The sequence below is a fragment of the Pleurodeles waltl genome, chromosome 4_1, assembly GCF_031143425.1.
Source record: "Pleurodeles waltl isolate 20211129_DDA chromosome 4_1, aPleWal1.hap1.20221129, whole genome shotgun sequence".
In the NCBI taxonomy this organism is placed as follows: Eukaryota; Metazoa; Chordata; class Amphibia; order Caudata; family Salamandridae; genus Pleurodeles; species Pleurodeles waltl.
Window position 1 is genome coordinate 71,143,160 of NC_090442.1, and position 19,890 is coordinate 71,163,049.

Here is a 19,890-nt window from a genome sequence, read left to right on the forward strand (position 1 = left end):
ATAATTTCCCAGCGCCCTGAAGCAACCTCCTAAGAAGCTGAGCGGTATGTACAAGCAAGGCATACATTCACCATTACTACACAGAGAAATATGTAAAGTGCATGTTTGTGCCATGTTCAGCTATTGTAAATGTCACACAAGATGACAAACGAGCTTAGAAGTGACTTAAAGTAAACAATGTCTGAAGAAGCCGGAAGTTGCCTTGTTATCACTCTGGAAGGAGCACTTTCACTGTGTCGGTGAAAGTGCACCTTCTAACAAAGTGCCCGACGCTGAGCAGAGAACATTTACGGGTTGTAATGTATTTATCAAAGAGGACAGCCCTGTAGACACTATAATTCCAGATGTGTTGTAAGTGGTGGCAAAAATGAAAGCTCACTGAGGGTGTGCAACAGTGAATAATTGTGAGAAGTGAAAACTTTGAGAACACATACCCAAGAATACACAAACCATCCCTCTCCCGCAAAAGTAGAGCTGTACCCGACACCCTCTGTGTGTTTTGGCTATGATTTAATCCAGTTTGTAGGAATCTAGCCGTGCACAGCCTGCGTCTTATTGTCCAGGATTCGCAAGGAGGTCTCCTGTGCTCACAGTAGTGAACCGGCCCTGGAACCTTGCCTGCGCCCCCTGAATGAGCCTGGTTTACAAGGTGCCCCTTGGCTGTGGTAATTTAGTCCAGTTTGTAAAAGGAGTACTGCACACAGCCCACCCATCGCAAAAGAGTTCTCTTGTGCACACACTAGTGAACAGGCCCAGGAAGCATGTCGGTGCTCTCAGAATGAGTATGATTTGCTAGTCGGCCATCGGCTTCTGTAATCTACTCTCGATTGTAGAAATTTGACTGTGCGCAGTCCACCCCTCATTATCGTCACTAAAGAGAGGGCTCTCTTGTGCGCACACGCTCTGAAGTAGTGCCCATGCCCTCTGATAAGCCTGGCTTGCAGGGCACCCATTGGCTGTTATAATTTAACCCGGTCTGCAAAAAAAAAAAAGGGCTGCAGACAGTTCACCCCTCAGTATCCGGAACTCACAAGAGGTTTCTCTTGTGCACACGCTAGTGAGCTGGCTCTGGAGCCGTGCCAATGCTACACGAATAAGCCTTGTGTATAGGAGGTCACTTGGTGGCTGTAATTTACTCTGGTGTGCAGAAATGGGACTCCGCACAGTCCACCCCTCAGTATCCAGCATAACAAGAGGTTTCTCTTGTGCACACGCTAGTGAGCTGTCTCTGGAGCCGTGCCAATGATACACAAATAAGCCTTGTGTACAGGAGATCACTTGGTGGCTGTAATTTACTCCGGTGTGCAGAAATGGGACACCGCACAGTCTAGCACTACAAGAGAGTTCTCTTGTGCACTCACTAGTGAGCTGGCTCTGGAGCCGTGCCAATGCTACACGAATAAGCCTTGTGTACAGGAGATCACTTGGTGGCTGTAATTTACTCCGGTGTGCAGAAATGGGACACCGCACAGTCTAGCACTACAAGAGGGTTCTCTTGTGTACTCACTAGTGAGCTGGCTCTGGAGCCGTGCCAGTGCTACACGAATAAGCCTTGTGTACAGGAGGTCACTTGGCTGTAATTTACTCTGGTGTGCAGAAATGGGACTCCGCACAGTCCACCCCTCAGTACCCAGCATAACAAGAGGTTTCTCTTGTGCACACGCTAGTGAGCTGGCTCTGGAGCTGTGCCAATGCTACAGGAATAAGCCTTGTGTACAGGAGGTCACTTGGTGGCTTTAATTTACTCCAGTTTGCAGAAATGGGACTCTGCACAGTCCACCCCTCAGTATCCAGCATAACAAGACGGTTCTCTTGTGCACTCACTAGTGAGCTGGCTCTGGAGCCGTGCCAATGCTACACAAATAAGCCTTGTGTACAGGAGATCACTTGGTGGCTGTAATTTACTCTGGTGTGCAGAAATGGGACACCGCACAGTCTATCACTACACGAGGGTTCTCTTGTGTACTCACTAGTGAGCTGGCTCTGGAGCCGTGCCAATGCTACACGAATAAGCCTTGTGTACAGGAGATCACTTTGTGGCTGTAATTTACTCTGGTGTGCAGAAATGGGACTCCGCACAGTCCACCCCTCAGTATCCAGCATAAAAAGAGGTTTCTCTTGTGCACACGCTAGTGAGCTGGCTCTGGAGCTGTGCCAATGCTACAGGAATAAGCCTTGTGTACAGGTCACTTGGTGGCTTTAATTTACTCACGTTTGCAGAAATGGGACACCGCACAGTCCGGCACTACAAGAGAGTTCTCTTGTGCACTCACTAGTGAGCTGGCTCTGGAGCCGTGCCAATGCTACAGGAATAAGCCTTGTGTACAAGAGGTCACTTGGTTGCTTTAATTTACTCCAGTTTGCAGAAATGGGACACCGCACAGTCCGGCACTACAAGAGGGTTCTCTTGTGCACTCACTAGTGAGCTGGCTCTGGAGCCGTGCCAATGCTACACGAATAAGCCTTGTGTACAGGAGATCACTTGGTGGCTGTAATTTACTCCGGTGTGCAGAAATGGGATTCCGCACAGTCTACCCCTCAGTATCCAGCACCCACAGGATGGTTCTCCTGTGTAAACACTAGTGAGCTGGCTCTGAAGCCGTGGCAGTTCTACAAGAATAAGCCTGGTATACAGGAGGTCACTTGGTGGCTGTAATTTACTCCAGTGTGCAAAAACGTGACTCCGGACAGTCTGCCCCTCAGTATCCAGCACGACAAGATCCTTCTCTTGTGCACACACTAGTGAGCTGGCTCCGGAGCCGTGCCAATGCTACAACAATAAGCCCGGTACACAGGACACCCCTCGGCGGCTGTAATTTACTCCAGTTCCCAGCACTCCGCCCGGCAGCTCCCCTTCAGAGATGCATTTACCTCCAGGCACAGGTGGGCGGGAGCTGAAAAGGACTGTAAATCCCTTTTGTTTTCTTGTTGCCGTGGTCGGTTGCTTAGCAACACCTGTGATGGACAGGCCTGTTTCCCTACATTAATCCATAAATCCTAACTGCTGCCTACAGTCACCAGGAGATGCCAGTTTCAGTGTATTTACCGCTCACAGCGCCTGTCAATCACGGCTCTAGGCGCTCCCGCCGTGTGCGCTGGCGCAACAAAACTGTGACAACATCCACTCTTGGCCATATTGTGACTCTAACAGAAGAAATGCGTTCGAAATGTAAACGTGTTGCAATGTGCCAAATAGATATTTGCGAGTTCCTCAGAGAAGTTGCGATAATAATGAGATGTGAGTTCTTCGTGAACACGTTTGAAAAGCCGAGGTGACGCCTTGTCTGCAGTGCCTAATTTGTAAATAAAAATGTGCCGGTGCCCAAAGCCCTCCTCTTAAATTCGCGGCTGATGCAATAAATGTGTGAACACGGAATACTGAAGCAGCGTAATTCTGAAGCCATCTCAGGCCTCTTTAATCCATTTGTAACCACTCCCTGCCCCTGCAGCTCACTCTTGCAATTTTCTGCTTTCTCCCTTTGTGACTCCTTTTCGTTTTTCTCTTCCTCCGTCTTTCCCATATATGTCTTTTGCTCGCAGTAAATGCTTGAGGTTGAAAAATAACCTCTGGCCCTCAAAAATAAGTGCTGGTGCTCAGCACCGGAAACAAGAAGCAACAAATGAAGCATTGCTTGTCCCTCCCCTCCAGGGGCAGCAGAGGTCGAGTCATCCCTTGTAGCTGTGTGTCTGCTGGGGGGAGAGCCAGTCAGCGTTAGAGAATCAGAAAACAACCTGTTACCTATCTGTATTTACTTTTAAAAGTGGAAAAATACTGAAAATTGAACTTATTGTTAGTGGCTCGCCATGCTGTCCTTAGTGAATTCCAGGCCAACAGCTGTGCAGATAGCATGGGGAGCTAAAAACCGGATGAGAATTCCTTAAATATAAGGGTACCTTAACATATGTATGAATAATAATGAAAATATTTACCTAAGGGTCAGTGGCGTAATGAAACTAAAGGGAGGCTGCCCGCCCCCCCCCCCCATTTCCTGGCTGCTGACCCTGCACAGTGTACTGTGATGGGGGGGCGCCCTGGAGCTCAGTCATCACCCACCCCCCTCCCCCACACGGCGGGACTGCGGGATTCTTTGTTACACCGCTGTTGTGGACATGTTGTGTTATATCTGGCTGCTTAATTTGCTAAAACGAGACGGGCATCAAAGTATGAATGTAGTTATCAGTTAAATAAATGTGAAATGTACCATTTTACGACCCCGTTTGGTGGGATTTGTACCAGATACTTGGTCTGTCAACAGGTGGCATTGCCACACGGGTCCTATTGTCACCAAGGCAGTACGGGGACTGCATCGCATTATTCACATTCTCTAAAACAACAGGGGCCTGTGATAATGTCAGTACAATGCAAGAATTCGGGAACCACGAAGCACTATCGTGATAGAGAAGCAAGCAGGGCAGACCGTGCCTCCTTGCACTTCCGTGAAAAGCACTATCGTGATAGAGAAGCAAGCAGGCCAGCACCCCTGTGGAACGCACTATCGTGATAGAGAAGTGAGCAGGGCAGAACGTGCCTGCTTGCGCTCCTATGAAAGGCACTATCGTGATAGAGAAGCAAGCACGGCAGAACCTGCCTGCTTGCACCCCTGTAGAAGGCACTATCATGATAGAGAAGCAAGCAGGGCAGACCGTGCCTCCTTGCACTTCCGTGAAAAGCACTATCGTGATAGAGAAGCAAGCAGGCCAGCACCCCTGTGGAACGCACTATCGTGATAGAGAAGCAAGCAGGCCAGCACCCATGTGGAACGCACTATCGTGATAGAGAAGCAAGCAGGCCAGCACCCATGTGGAACGCACTATCGTGATAGAGAAACAAGCAGGCCAGCACCCCTGTGGAACGCACTATCGTGATAGAGAAGCAAGCAGGCCAGCACCCATGTGGAACGCACTATCGTGATAGAGAAGCAAGCAGGGCAGCACTCATGGGACCATGAAGCAAGGAGGTAGTGCACACCCATGCCTCCTCCGCCTGCCTCCTCCTAGCAGTGGTTCTAGCTCCCAAGATGTCCAACCAAGACGTTTCAAGTAAGTTCTTCGGGTGGATATACATAAATGGAAACCAGAAAGACAGCTGTGTGTTTAAAATGTCACTTCCGGCTTTGTGCCTCAGAATTAGCCTGCTACCTCTGCTTTTTCTCTCCCAGGCCTTGGTCCCATTTGGACCATACAAATGGATCTGCCTGTTATTCTGAATTATTGCACTCGATGGAATCGGGCCAGGGGGCGCCCCGCCCCCCCTCACTAGTGACCCTCTCTTGTTAGGCCTAGCTGCAGCCAGCACCTTTTGCCCGGTGTACAGGAAGGACTTAGTTGACCCACCCCAGTGGCACGGGCTGCTCTGATTGGTGCGCGCCGAGGGAGGGAAACGTCAGACTCCAGCGACACAGAGCACATGGCTTTTGGGGTCACATACAGCCACATTTAATGGGAGTGAATAAGCGCCGGGCTCGCTGCTCGACGAGGCCCCGGGTCCCTCCGGAGTGAGCCAGAGCCACCCTCACGTCCAATTACCGACGCATTTGTCACCACCAACATGGCGGCGGCTGGCGGGAAGTGCCACTAATGATCAGGAGGCGGTAAACAGCACCCGCTTCTAGGCGCCTAATGAGCGCATCAAAGCGCCCCTGTCTCTCCCAGCCGCGCGGATTCTGCAAAAACAATGGAAGCGAATGAAGAAACGAGGAGTACTCCTCTCATCCATTGCTCCGCCCGCCCCACAAATGGGGGACTTTTCAGGGCAGGAAGATCTGCCTAAGGGGGTGGTTTTGTTTACCTGCAGGAGGAGGGGGCAGGGCGGTGTCTGATGATGATGGTGACGCAGCCGACGCGTCCTCTTTGGTGTGGAGTTTGCATGAGGTGCACTCGGGGTGGCTGCAGTCTGTTCTGGAGGTAGGCCCCCAGGGATAGGAGTGTTTCAAATGGGCAGTCGAGGGGGAATCGCTCTTTCAGCCGACACTGATTACAGTCGGCTATGGTACTGGCCAGTGGAATTATGCGGTTGTGCAGCCGTGGTGATGTTCTCATAATTATACATTTTCCGTATTTGCCACATAATCCATCATCTGCCGTATAACCAGTGGAGTTTAAGACAAAAAAGTTTCTAGCTCAAATGGTTCAAAAGTTTCTAAAAAATGCAGTTAAGTAGTGCTGCATGCGTAGTGAAAGTCCCTTAGAAAAGCTGGACTTGGTCATCTTTAAATTGGTTGTTGCTATACTTGGGTGTTACATTTGTGGTAACGAGGGGCAACCAATGCCCAGACATCTTTACCAAGTTTAAAAATGACGAAATAATGAAGTAATACCGTTAAATATTGTGCCGCATTATGCCACATAATTTGGCTTTTCTTGCCGCGTACTTTCCTCAACCCTGCCACATAATTTGACCATCTCCTGCGGCACAATTCCAGCAGCCCTGGCTATGGCTAACAGTTGTGTGTTGATGCCCGCCAACGACTTGTTCTGCTCATTTACCTCGAGAAGAACCAGATTTTTACTTCTTTCCTGAACTTCCGACGGCCTTGCATATTTTGTATCCTGCGAGCTCACCGAGGTGCCATGCGCCTCCTTTTGCCCCCTCGCCCCAACCCAAGACAGGAGCACCACATTAGGTTTACTGCTTGCTGTGCGGGTGAGGATGTAAAATTGGAAAAAAACAATGTAGTTTTTGGGGTGCAACCGAACAAGGCAAAGAAGACTGAGGAATTCATTGTTGATATCAATGGCCGAATTTGGGCTAACAGAGGAATCTCGGTTGGTTGCTCAGGAGAGCCCCCCCCAGTGGACGCTGACCCCTGGGGAGGATTAAGAATTAATTTATTTTTTGCATTGCACCTCATTTTGAGGTTCTGTTACTTAAAAGCATTGCAATTAACAGTTGTTAGTGTAATCCAATTTAATGTTCCTCGGTCTAGAAAGTCAGAAAACCTCTTGCACACTTATTGGTGCACGCCCCGCCTCAGGGCCACATAGCCCCCCCACCCTTTAAGGGTTTCTACCTTGGGATGATTCAACTATGCTAATTGTGTGCTATCCCAGCCCTCCCTGAGATTTTCTCAAGCTGCAGTTTTGAGGAAATTCTCAAATATGTGAAAATTCTTTGCTGGCGCGAACGGCTCCTTCTGTCGGGGAAGATTTTAATAATCAATGCGAGCAATTAACGGAGGCAGAAGAGGCGCGATGCTTTCCTGAAATGAGGCATCCGGTCGGAGGCCGCCCTGAGGTGCAGAACTCCCACCCGAGGGGTGGATTCTGGAATCTGGACTGCAGCAAAGGCCTGCGCCCCTGGACTTCTGTCCGCGTCTAGAAGCCACCTCTGGGCACTGTCCATTGCCTCGCACCATACCTCCAGCACTCTCCGCTTCTAGGCACATCTGACGTGTTCCCTAGCTCTAGTGGTTATTTCTAGAGCTGCCCCCCACCCCACTTCATTTCCAGGCCCTGAGGCCGCCTCTGGAATATTATGATTGGCCCGGCTCCTACCCTGAAGGTTTTGGGGGAAGCCATTGGGTGATCCTGGAGCCACATTTTGTCCAGTTCCGGAGGCCTCACACTCCGCTCTATGGTGGCGGCGACCGCGGTGCTAGGTTTTCCGGGGGTCACGTGCTGCTGACGTCCACCTGCTGTGTTTGCGTCCAGTCCAGGAGGCCTCACCTGCAGAAGCAGTGGGGACTGGCACGAGGGGCGTGGTCTGCACCAGACATCCGGGGATACCAGGCCCTGTACGAGTGCAGCCTGGTGAAGCAGGGCGGGAGATTATGTGTCTGTCCAATGCATGTCTCAGGGGTGAAAGAGGAGATGAGCATTTCCCAATGGGTCCATCAAGGCAGGGCTTTAAGTGGGCCGGGTCCTGCCGGTGCTCAGCGTGGGCAATACTTAACAGCAGGTGCTGAGACGGGTCCCTGTCGGGGTCCCCATTAATGCCCTCGCCCTCAGGATGAAAACAAAGCTTAGCTCAGCATCAGTACCGCCCATCGCTCCCTTTGATGTAACTTCAAAGAGACTCGTTATAGTTACTTCAGTCTCATCATTTCATAACTGAAGCATTTTAAATATTATATACAACAAAGCCATTGTACGTGCTCATCGAATGCGTCTATCAACCATTGACAAAGCCAACTGTCCTGGCTTGTTTGAGGTATAATGGCAGTTGTTGATACAATGAAACAGAAAAGCTCCGAATACCAGTCGGCGGCGTACTATGCTTAGCACAAATTTATAGATTACTGTTTAAAGCCACGCCCTTAATTGTACAGACCACGCCCCTTTGAGAGACCCTCCAGCGCTTCATCCCAGTTAAAGCCCTGCAACAAGGGTGATCGGATCGAACTTGGCCGGGAGGGCATTAGAGGTCATTCTACACCAAATCCTTGTCGGATGCAGGCGGCCCCCGGGTCCAGCAGGATTAGTTGAGGCAATCTTAGAAATGACCCTAGCACACTGTAGATGAATGCAGCTGTAGTGAACCGAGGGCCATGTAGTGTCTGTGAGTAAAGAGTAGGACAAGAAGTGATGGGCCGGGCAGTGGCGCGTAGCGTGGTGCAGAACAGCAGGGGATAGGACATGATGACCTAGGGGGTTTTGTGTAGTAGTGTACTGATGGTGAGTGCACTAGTTCACGACCTAGGTTTTTTTTTGCAGTAGTTCACTGATGGCTTTGTGTCGTAGTGTACTGATGGTTTTATGCAGTGGTGTAGTGTACTAATAGTTTTGTGTAGTGGTGTACTGATGGTTTTGTGTAGTGGTGTACTGATGGTTTTGTGTAGTGGTGTACTGATGGTTTTGTGTAGTGGTGTACTGATGGTTTTGTGTAGTGTTGTACTGATGGTTTTGTGCAGTGGTGTACTAATGGCTTTGTGCAGTGCTGTACTGATGGTTTTGTGTATTGGTGTACTGATAGTTTTGTGTAGTGGTGTACTGATAGTTTTGTGTAGTGGTGTACTGATAGTTTTGTGTAGTGGTGTACTGATAGTTTTGTGTAGTGGTGTACTGATAGTTTTGTGTAGTGGTGTACTGATAGTTTTGTGTAGTAGCGTACTGATGGTGTTGTGCAGTGCTGTACTGATGGTTTTGTGTAGGAGTGTACTGATGGTTTTGTGTAGTGCTGTACTGATGGTGTTGTGTAGTGGTGTACTGATGGTTTATTGTACTGGTGTACTGATGATTTATTGTACTGGTGTACTGATGGTTTTGTGTAGGGGTGTACTGATGGTTTTGTGTAGTGCTGTACTGATGGTGAGTGCACCAGTTCACAATGACCTAGAGGTTTTGTACAGTGCTTTACTGATGGTTTTGTGTAGTGCTGTACTGATGGTTTTGTTTAGTGCTTTACTGGTGGTTTATTGTACTGGTGTACTGATGGTTTTGTGTAGTAGTGTACTGATGTTGAGTGCACCAGTTCACAATGACCTAGGGGTTTTGTGTAGTGGTGTACTGATGGTTCCTTGTAGTGGTGTACTGATGGTTCTGTGTAGTGGTGTACTGACAGTTCTGTGTAAGGGTGTACCGATGGATTATTGTACTGGTGTACTGACGTTTTTGTGTAGTGCACCAGTTCACGATGACCTAGGGGTTTTGTGTAGTTGTGTACTGATGGTTTTGTGTAGTAGTGTACTGATGGTTTTGTGTAGTAGTGCACTGATGGTTTTGTGTAGTAGTGCACTGATGGTTTTGTGTACTGGTGTACTGATGGTTTTGTGTACTGGTGTACTGATGGTTTTGTGCAGTAGTGTACGGATGGTTTTGTGCAGTAGTGTACGGATGGTTTTGTGTAGTAGTGTACTGATGGTTTTGTGTACTGGTGTACTGATGGTTTTGGGTAGTGGTGAACTGATGGTGAGCGCAAAAATGTCTGGATGACCAAGGGGCTTTGTGCAGTAGTGTACTGATGGCTTTGTGCAGTAGTGTACTGATGGTTCTGTGCAGTAGTGTACTGATGGTTTTGTGCAGTACTGATGGTTTTGTGTAGTGCTGTACTGATGGAGAGTACAGTGTTACTTAAGTACATGCAGGTACCTCAAGCCCTCTAAGGGTATACAAAGAGGCACTAAGCTTGCAGCGTTATTACACGGTTCACAGAGCCACGATATGGGCATTGTTATTACATAGTCTGCAGATACATGGTAACCTGCACTGGTATCGAATGCCGCACACCTGTCCCAAGTGTTAACTTTTATTGATATAAATATCGAATTTGCTCCATTGAAAAGGTTCTTTTTAAGGCTCCCAATTTTTCATTTGTATTCACCTTTACAAATTAATACAACAAAAAACAATGGGGGTCATTTTGACCCTGGCGGTACGAGACCGCCAGGGCTAAAATGACGGAAGCACCGCCAACAGGCTGGTGGTGCTTCCTGGCCTATTACGACCACGGCGGAAGCGCCACGGTCGCACCGCCGGGGCCAGCGGTATTCTGCCACATTTGCCCCGGCGGTGATAATCCACCTGGGCAGCGCTGCTAGCAGCGCTGCCCAGGGGATTACGAGTCCCCTTTCCGCCAGCCTTTTCCTGGCGGTTTGAACCGCCAGGAAAAGGCTGGCGGAAAGGGGAGTCGCGGGGCCCCTGCACTGCCCATGCCACTGGCATGGGCAGTGCAGGGGCCCCCGACAGGGCCCTATGGAGCTTTTCACTCTCTGCATAGCAGAGAGTGAAAAGCGCAACGGGTGCAACTGCACCTGCCGCACAGCCGCAACACCGCCGATCTCCAAATGGCCGCGGCGGGAGTGCGGCCGCCCGGCGATCCGATCTTGGCGGGCGGCTGATGCGTCTCTGTAACTATAATGGTAAACTACAGAAAGTAGGCCTTTGAGTCGTTCTCCACCCTGTCAATCAAGATTACCGCACCAATGGCCGTGCAGAGTTGCAACACAGAGGGTGAAAACAACATTGGATGGTAGGTGTGGACAGGTGTTCGACCTACATGCCAATGTTTCAGGTTGTATATAGGACATGGATGATTATAACCCAAAGCCCACAGGTCCCCTACATGAGAATATACGTATATCCTTTAGATAAATGCAGTAATACACATGTTGCAAATTCATTTTTCCACAGCACACAGATAAATATGACTGGAGAGATAAAGTTAGCAAAAAGTGACTATTGAAGGGGGACACCTAATCTTAAAAAAAAAAAAAAAAAAAACTGTGAGACCTGATTACTTCTCACCAGGCTCGCATTTCTATGGGTCAGTTCTGGACTGAAATAAAAGGGAAGAGCGGGGGACTTCAGAGCAGACCGGTACCTCTGAAGTCTGCTGGGCCTCCTATAGTCACTTGCAGGCTGGGCCACTGGAATTATGGGAATCTGAGTTTTTTTTTTTTTGCATAATTAAGGATTTTCTGCATTTGCCGCATAGTCCATCATCTGCTGCATTATCTGCAAATGTTAACAAAAGAATATGTTTCTAGCGCAAACAAATCAAAAGTTATTACAAAGGTGATGATGTGTTTGCGTGCAGTGGAAGGCCCTTCGCAAAGGCTAACAGGTCATCTTTCAGTTTTGCTTGGTTGTGGTGAAACGAGGTGAAATATTTGCTCAGCCAGTGTGACCATGTGAAAAAGTGACAAAATAATGAAGTTATACTGTCAAAATTGTGCCTCTTTATACCACATAATTTGCCTTTTCTTGTCGCACAATTTACGCACCCCTGCCTCTTAATTTGGTGCTCCCCTGCCACATAATTCCATTCGCCTTGTCTATAGGTCAGGCCGCAAAGCATGTGGAAACCCACATTTTCCATTGCTTTACAGCTGTACCTTGGCATGGTGTAAATTAGCCACATAGTCCCAATTTTCTGCGCTTCAGCCCTGGTTCATTGGGTGCCTCTCATCCCAGCCTGTTTATCATCAGACCCTTTCGAGCATCTGATATCTGCTCTTTCCTCTTTCCCTGTTTTCTGTTACGCTATAATCTGCATTAGCTGCGCTTACAGCCCCATTACCACCGACATGCTGCCTGATTACTCATGTTGCCAAATAGCTCCTTGCAGCTTTTTCTCGCCGCCAGGCACTTTCTCTCGTTCACCTGTACTATTAGCTCCATCTATGTCCAGGGATGCTCTGGGCTGTAGCCAGTGACTGACGTAGCCCCAGAATTAAGAGTAATCTATTGCACTAGTGTGGTTCGGGAGCATCGTGCACCGCAGTGAACACAGGGGTTCAATCGAAATAGGGGAACGCAAATAACGTGCATCTAGGAGGCTGTTTGCATCTGAGCTGCAACAGGGTGTAGCAATGGCTAGAACCAGGAAGGAATGTTAATAAAGAACTCTGTGTAGGGGGGCAAAATGCATGCCACCGTTTCCACAGAAGTCCAAGGGATTAAGAACTACGAATTTACGAATTATAGATCACTTCAGATCAGATGGTCGAGAAGGGAAATGTAGTCCGATATCCAGCTCTCCAAATGGATTTTCAGAATTTTTTTTGTGCAATCCAGACAGACCCACCAACGCGTTTCGTCCCAATTATAGGGACTTCTTCAGGGCCAGTTTCCTTGATGTTGGTGCTTGGTATGCTTTTGGGTCTGCCAATTTACATTGTAGTTGGAGTAGTGTGTGTTCTTCCTCCTTTCCAAAACACCAATCTCGCACACGTTGGTCTTTGAATCTGCTCTGCTTTTAGTTGGGCATGTCACAATTTGCTTGTGTGGCAATACGAGCACCTTTGCTCGCATCAGGAATGTTAATAAAGTTTAGGGCCTTCACCAGGACTGTAGTTCTGGGGCCCCAACGAAGGGCGATGAAAGACCTTATTTGTACACGGTTTGACATACATACAGTAGCACAAATAACAATAATATGTATGGCCGACTCTTCCACCTGCAAGGGTGGCGTATCCCATCCCAGGCTGTGGGAGTAGGGGTGTGGGGGTGCTGAGCAAATCCAAAATAACAGTGTTTTTTGGGGGGAGGGGTTTTAATAGGCTGACTCATGAGGTCTTGTCCCTCATGGCAGAATTGGAGGCAGGGAGTGTTCTCATGTAGTCAACAGGGGAATTTAAATCAAGAGGAAAAGAGTATTTTATATCGATGGGTTTCTCAAATGATGCATTTTCAGGGGGCGTATAAAAAGTTCGAAGGAGTTTAGGAATCTGATGAAGGCCGGTCAAGATTTATATAGTTTGGGCTCATGGCCCGGGGTGGTGGTAATCCTTTCGAATCATTAAATCCATAGGTGATATTTTATTTTTCTGCTGACCATCAGCAAATCCCCAGAAATGGTTACCTTTGGCGAAAGATGTTTGGATTTAGAGCCTCATATGCTAAACAGGAAGTTTTACAAGTGCACCTTGTCTTGATCGAGAGCCACTCTAAGGAGCAGAGGGCTTGGGGTGATGTGTTCCTATGTGCAGGTACTGGGGGCCGCCTACCTGCAGCTGGGTGAACCACCTTTAATAACCAATCAGGATTTATAAAGCGCTGCAATTTGGTCTGGCATCGCTGAGGCCTGTTGCCCAACCCCCCCACATGCCATTCAGCCCCCAATGCCCCCACCCCCCTTAAACTCTAAGTCACACCCAGCATGGCATTATGTCACCTTTAACAACAACAACTCTTTGGGATTGGGAGCCATAACCTCCCAGACGTATTTTATTTTAATAAAACAGAAATTCAATCAACAAACTATAACGCAGTAACCCTCCCACAATATTTACACAGTATTTACATTTTCAAGATGCCTAGCCTTAACTAAGTCTGCTAATACATCCAAATTCCTACTACCGACTAAATCCGTTCCTGCATATCCAAAATATCAATGACTGCGGATGAGATCATGACTGACTACTCACTCAGTCACCCGTTCCCCACCCCTATGGCTATAAGGCCCCAGGGGTAGTATCTCATATAGGATTGCTCCATCCCCCCTTCCAAAAAATTCCAGTTGTATGTCGACCATGAGGAAGGGGCCCTCCTGCCCACCAGGATACCTACCTCGGGCACCCCCTCCACCCACAGACTCTCGGACTCCACCCCACCCCCAAGGGGCTAGTGCTAACTTCAGATCTCTGCACATGAGCGGGAGGTTGGCTCTAGGGACCAGATGCCAGCGACCACTTGCAACCCCCGCACCCCTGGTTGTCGTTCTCACGTCCCGCCGTCACCCCCTGGAGGGTCGAATTACCTTGCCGTCCTGCTGAGGTAAGGAAAAGGCCCCCAATTGTCCCGCCAGTTATGATCTCACCCCGCCAACCATAACCGAGGTAAGATCATAACTGACAAAGAACCTCATGACGAACGCCTCCATGCTGTAGGGAGAAGATGTTAGTAATTATTACATCAACATAATCAAAATTCCAAGTAGCACAACACAGACAATAACAGGTCCCATCTGGAACAAAACATAATATATACAAGGCCAAGTAAATATCATGGGGGGAGGAGGGTGGGTGTTTTTTAAGGTCTCCGTCCAAGGAGCGCAATAGAGGCCTCGGTCGGCGAGCAGTGTTAGAGACCCGCTCGCCGACCACTACCCCCCTTTTAAAGGGGGGAGTGCCGGAAAGGCATATCAAGACGCACTGCCTGAAAGCAACTAAGTGCTTCCTGGCCATGCAGCCATCTCCACCAATCAGGAGAAGCGGCGGGCCGGGGGCACAGCGCGCCCTCCTCCCCCGCCGTCCGCTCTCCTCCCGGCATTCCAGCATATTTGGGGCCCCCTGCTGGGTGAGGGTCCCTTCCATTCACCTGTGAGGGTCTGAAGGTGCTGACCTTTAAAGGTATCATGCGCCTCGAAGTCCATTCTAAGGGTATTTCCAGGCGGGAGAGGATTGCTCTTCAGCATTTAGGCCACCAGACCGTAGATTTGTCGTCAGGGGTGTAGCTTGGTCAATAAGACGTGGGGGGGATGCACTTCAGATTTCCCAACATTCAGGCTTGCACATAATGTTAGAATACATTATAGTACAAGCAGGGTGCACGAGAGGGGCCTCAGGTGCAGTGGAAAGGAAGAGGAATGCAGACTGTTAGGATACTACATGAAAAAAGCACATGATTTTGTGAAACACCTAACATTTTTTAAATCTATCCAAAGAGAGAGAGGCATATGTGTGTTTTGTCAGAGTGTATGGAAGAATTCCTGGTGAAATCCGATAGAAACCTCACCATAGCCGACTGAAAGCACTTGTACCCAACTCATTAAAACAAATATACTTATTAAGGGGGTGTAACACCCCAAACACTCCACCTGAAGCTATGCCCCTGTTTGTAGTTGTAAAAATGCCTTTTTACACAGATTTTAGTGTCTGTTTCAAGGTTAGGTTTTTCATCTAATATGACTCAAAGATTTTGACTGAATCAACAATTTGACGCTGAAAGTAAGCAGACTGGATTATATATAAATAATTTACATTTCTATGGCAATCTAAATTTGATAAAATAAGTAATATCGTTTTTTATTTCTTCTGGCTCCAGGGGTCTGCGTCTTAGCCACTTAGTGGTTGGTGATAACAGGAGTTCAGGATTCAGTGGTCGGTATTTTGTGGTCTCTTAAGGCGTAACTAGGGTTCATCTGCGTAAAGGGGATACTTTACCATAGTTCGGTCCGTGGCACCCAAGGGACTCAACGCAGATATTGTTCAGTAAAGGGGGCAATATTGACCCCAGGATACTCTAAAGGTTACACTGATAGCTTTAGATAGATTTACCAACTTTTACACATTGATAGAAGTTTTGGAGAGAGTTCCAACCATTCTAGTACAGTGGTGGTAATAACTGCACCTTTATTTAGGAGGACAAAAGGATTTTATGGTCAACTGTATCAAAGGCTGGTGTGATTTTGAGATATGATGCTGATAGGGAATGCACAGTCCTGTTATAGGGTGAAAATTCTCAGTACAGTGTGAGTGCGCAACCTGGTCCTGAGTGCGGGGTTGGGCCCCCCTGCTTTCAAGAGGTGAGGAGTGAACCCATGCTCCAGGGAGTTGGTGGTTCCAAGTCATCTTGGTATCCCAGTGCGCTGATCTCGTTACGCCGGTGTGACGGCATTGGGTATAGAATTATTGCGGTATTGCCTTCTTTTTAAAGCCCACCTTGAGTCTTTGAGGCAGTCAGACCAGCCAGTCGCGTCTGACGGGTGTTAACGTTATCGTCAATATGAATTTCCTTGTAATGAGACTATTTCTAACCCAATCCGACTTGACAGTCAAATTACTCTGAATTGGTCATATTTCCTTTGATTACTTCTGATGAACTAGTTTTGCATGGATAGCTGTACTCAAGCTGTAAATAGGCTATGCTCCAGGGGCGGGACAAACACAAGACGGACACACTGGGAAATGAAAGCAATTGAATACAAGGCAAGGAACTGAGTGACAATACACCCAGCCAATGGTAAACAGTGAGCTGGCTGTAAGTCATTGTAAATTATTGAAAAGTTCACAGTAGGTCTTTTGAAGCCAGACAGCTTGCACTCTGATCGGCTAGACTTTAAAATCCACTGTCGTTAGCACGCTGTACCGGAAACTAAAAGAGTTACAGGAGGCATGTTTTCAGTTACTATTGAAAAGATCCAGATTACTTTTGAAAAGTTCTAGATTACTTTTGAAAAGTTCTAGATTGCCTTTGAAAAGTTCCAGATTACTTTTGAAAAGTTCCTTTCAAGATTGGAGGATCCGCCCCCTGTGATGCTGGAGGGAGGGGGAGCCCTAGTGCCCAGCTCTTTCTCCTTGGAGGTACAATTCATGAACACTGAGGTGTGTTTTGGGGGGTCCCTGCTTTGCACAGTAAACTCGCCAGGTTGGCGCACGCCCGGGGGAGGGAGGGGGCGGCTCAGGTTGGCCCCCACGCCCCGCCCGGGCCAGGCACCTCCGAGTCTGACGTGTGGGAGGTGGAGACTCTCCGCCCGCCCTTCCACCCTCCCGTCCGACCGGTTGGACAGGTGTGCGGCGCCGGCTCTGGAGGACCCGGAGGTGCTTTACGTGGAGAGGCGTCGGAGGAGCGTCCGAGCAACCCCACTTCCACGCTCACCCCTAACTCCTCCCTCCTGGCCGAGGATCGACGGATTCCTGCACCTTAACTCTTGGGGGGGACACTTTCTGCGCCTTGGAGCCCGGTGCAAACTTCAGCTCGTGTTTCCTGGACTTACACCAATCTGTTTTTCCAGCGCTTGTCACCTTTGCGGCCTACTTCAAGCCGCTGGACACTGAAAAACAGAGAAACCCCATTAAATGATACGATTTGGGGGCGAAAGAGGCAGACTTGTTGACAAGGTGCCGGCTTTGGAAGGCTGAGAGTTGGGGTTACCAGGTGTTACCGGTCCGTCAGCGCCCCCTCAGGACCGGGCTCCCTCCCGCCATGCCAGGTAGACGGAGATTCCGTGGTCTTTGGTGAGTACCTTCCTCTTTCATTGATTTATTAAACGTTCTCAGATCCGGGACCCACTGGCCCCTACAGCGCCGAACACTTGGGGAAGCTGCTTCTATGAGCTGGGCAAAGCACTATGTTGACAGACCCTGGAATAATTTGGGCTTTGTTTGATGGAGCAGCGGGTGGTTATCAAAGAGGCTCTTGGAGGCAAAATCATCCAATAATGTTTTACTAGAGGGAGCTACAATAAATAAAACAGCAATGCGGCGCGAAAAACAGAAAAATTGCAAAAATGGCACAGTAAATACAAAACTCATTATTTCACGAAACGGGTTTGTGATTTAAGCCCTTGGCTTGTGTTATGCTGCAGTGAGCTGCGTAACTTAACTTAAGGGAAAGTTCTCAAAACATTATATTCATACAACATTCGAAATGATCAAACGCAGGCAACAACAAAGTGCCTCAAAGAACAGCATCAAGCGCTAAACTGTTGCCGTCTATGAGTCTTTGGGTAACCGCGGCGCACCCCAAGTCTAAACTAGGGCAAAAGGTGTGAGCGAGGACTCAAACCCCCCTTCCTGAGCGAAGCGACTCGCAGGCTGTTCCCGTGTCACCGCCGACGCACCGTGTGAGCTGCGTCGCCGTGAGGCCACTTTAAAAAATGTTAAACAGCAGGTAAAATACGCCAGCACAGGGTAGGCCTGTGTGTAAGACCGTGTTTACCAACACACGGAGGGTGTGTTACTCACTCGAATGGGTGTGTAAACAGGAGTTCTTGTTTACTTACTGCCTCAGAACACACTGGTTCTTTCAGAAGTGTTTCGTCTCACCTGCGCGTTTTTGTGCGCCTTGAGGAACCGCGGCCGGGGTGTAGGTAACGGCAGTGTAGCAGGTTCATTGGCACCGGTGCTCAAGGGTCTGATGGTAACACTGTGCCATCATTAGTGCCAAGCTCAGGGAGGCGCTATGACCCCTCAGTGGCGTAGCGAAACTTGAGGGGGGCCACCCTGCAAAGTATCTTGAGGGGCACTCTCCCCCCTGGATCCAGTCAAGGACAAAAGACACGTATGGGAAAGGGGGAGGAAGAAAAAAACGAAAAAGCGTCACAAATGGAGAAAGCAGAAAGCTGCAGGAGTGAGCTGAAGGGGCAGAGAGTGACTGTAAATGGATTAAAGGGTCCGCGATGGCACCAGGATTACGCTGTGTCAGTTAGCATTTAACTGCCGCCGCCCCGTTTTCAGAGGAGAGCTTTGGGCTCCGGCACGGTTTTGGTGTGTTGATATATAAATTATTCCCTTTCGTAGGTCACTAACCACTGTCATTTATCTGGCGAGTCACTTCCTGGTATACTCTGTGTAAATCCAGTTTCTAGCCACAATTTCCAAATCTGTCCAGTTTGCACATTAGCTGCTGGGTCCACAATCCAGTTTTCAAAATGTGGAGCAGGCAAGAACTGTGAGACAGTTGTGCCTCTTTCAGCCCCCCCCTCCCACCCCTCCCAAACACACACACACGTATCTCGTTATGTGGGACGGCGACTTTGAGACACACAACTGCCCCCATCCCTCTTGCTCAAGTGGAAGATTCAGTAATACGATTCCCTAAGGCCTGCGGGGCTGGGGCCAGTCAGACTTGTGTTTGCAGCAGTGCTAGAGGCCTCATCTCTAGTATTCTGACCAGATGTCTGGACCATACCTGGAGTATTGAGTATCATGTCTGGTTCCGTGGGATCCATCTGGAATATTGTATCCAGTTCTGGAAACCACTTCCGGCTTGATGTGTAAAACTGAATTCCGCACCTTTGGACTCCCCTAGCTCTGGTTGCCTTCCCGAGACTCTTGTCTAGGTCTGAAGGATGCCTGGAGTATGGAAACTGCACCTTTGGGTACTGTGTGTAGGTCCCAAGTACTCATACGGAGTATTGTATACTTAAGGAAATTGCATCGTGGGTACTGTGTGTAGGTCCAAAGTACTCGTGTGGAGTGTTGTGTAGTTTTGAAAACTGCATCGTGTGTAGGTCCCAAGTACTCATGTGGAGTATTGTGTTGAGGTCTGTAGGCCACATCCGGGTATTGTCTAGTGCCGAGGGACGCTTCTTTGTGTCTAGGTGTGATGGCCATACAAAGAGTTTATCACCTTGAAGGGCTGTGTCTGGGGTATTGTGTGTAAGTCCTGAGTACTCATCTGGAGTATAGTGTTGAGTGTCTAGTTGTGAGGGACGCTTCTAGAGTGTGTCTAGGTGTGATTGCCATAAACAAAGTATATCTGGATGAAGGGCTGTTCGTGGGGTATTGTGTGTAGGTCCGAAGTACTGTGTTGAGTGTCTGCAGTGTTGCCTAGTTCCAAGGCCCACATCTAGATTGTGTCTAGGTGTGACGGCCATACACGGAGTATATCGTCTTAAAGGGTATTGTGTGCTGGTCCCGACCACTCATCTGGAGTATTGTGCTGATGTCTGTAGGCCACATCCGGAGTATTGTCTAGTTCCAAGGACTGCCTCCAGTTTGTGTCTAGGTGTGATCACCACACATGGAGTATATCTGGTTGGATGTCTGTATCTGGGATATTGTGTAT

General features: G+C 48.7%; 1 protein-coding gene across 7 annotated transcripts in view; it reads left to right on the top strand.

The window, feature by feature from the left end:
* PTPRF (protein tyrosine phosphatase receptor type F) overlaps positions 1–19,890 on the top strand; it is a 597,274-nt gene that overhangs the window by 192,340 nt on the left and 385,044 nt on the right. Inside the window, exon 1 of one of the 7 annotated variants that reach the window (XM_069227808.1) lies at positions 17,198–17,336. The exons of the other annotated variants lie outside the window; for them this stretch is intronic. The gene's annotated coding sequence lies outside the window, so the exon portion shown is untranslated. Of the gene's footprint in view, positions 1–17,197; positions 17,337–19,890 lie in introns of those variants that run through there. 7 annotated transcript variants of the gene reach the window in all.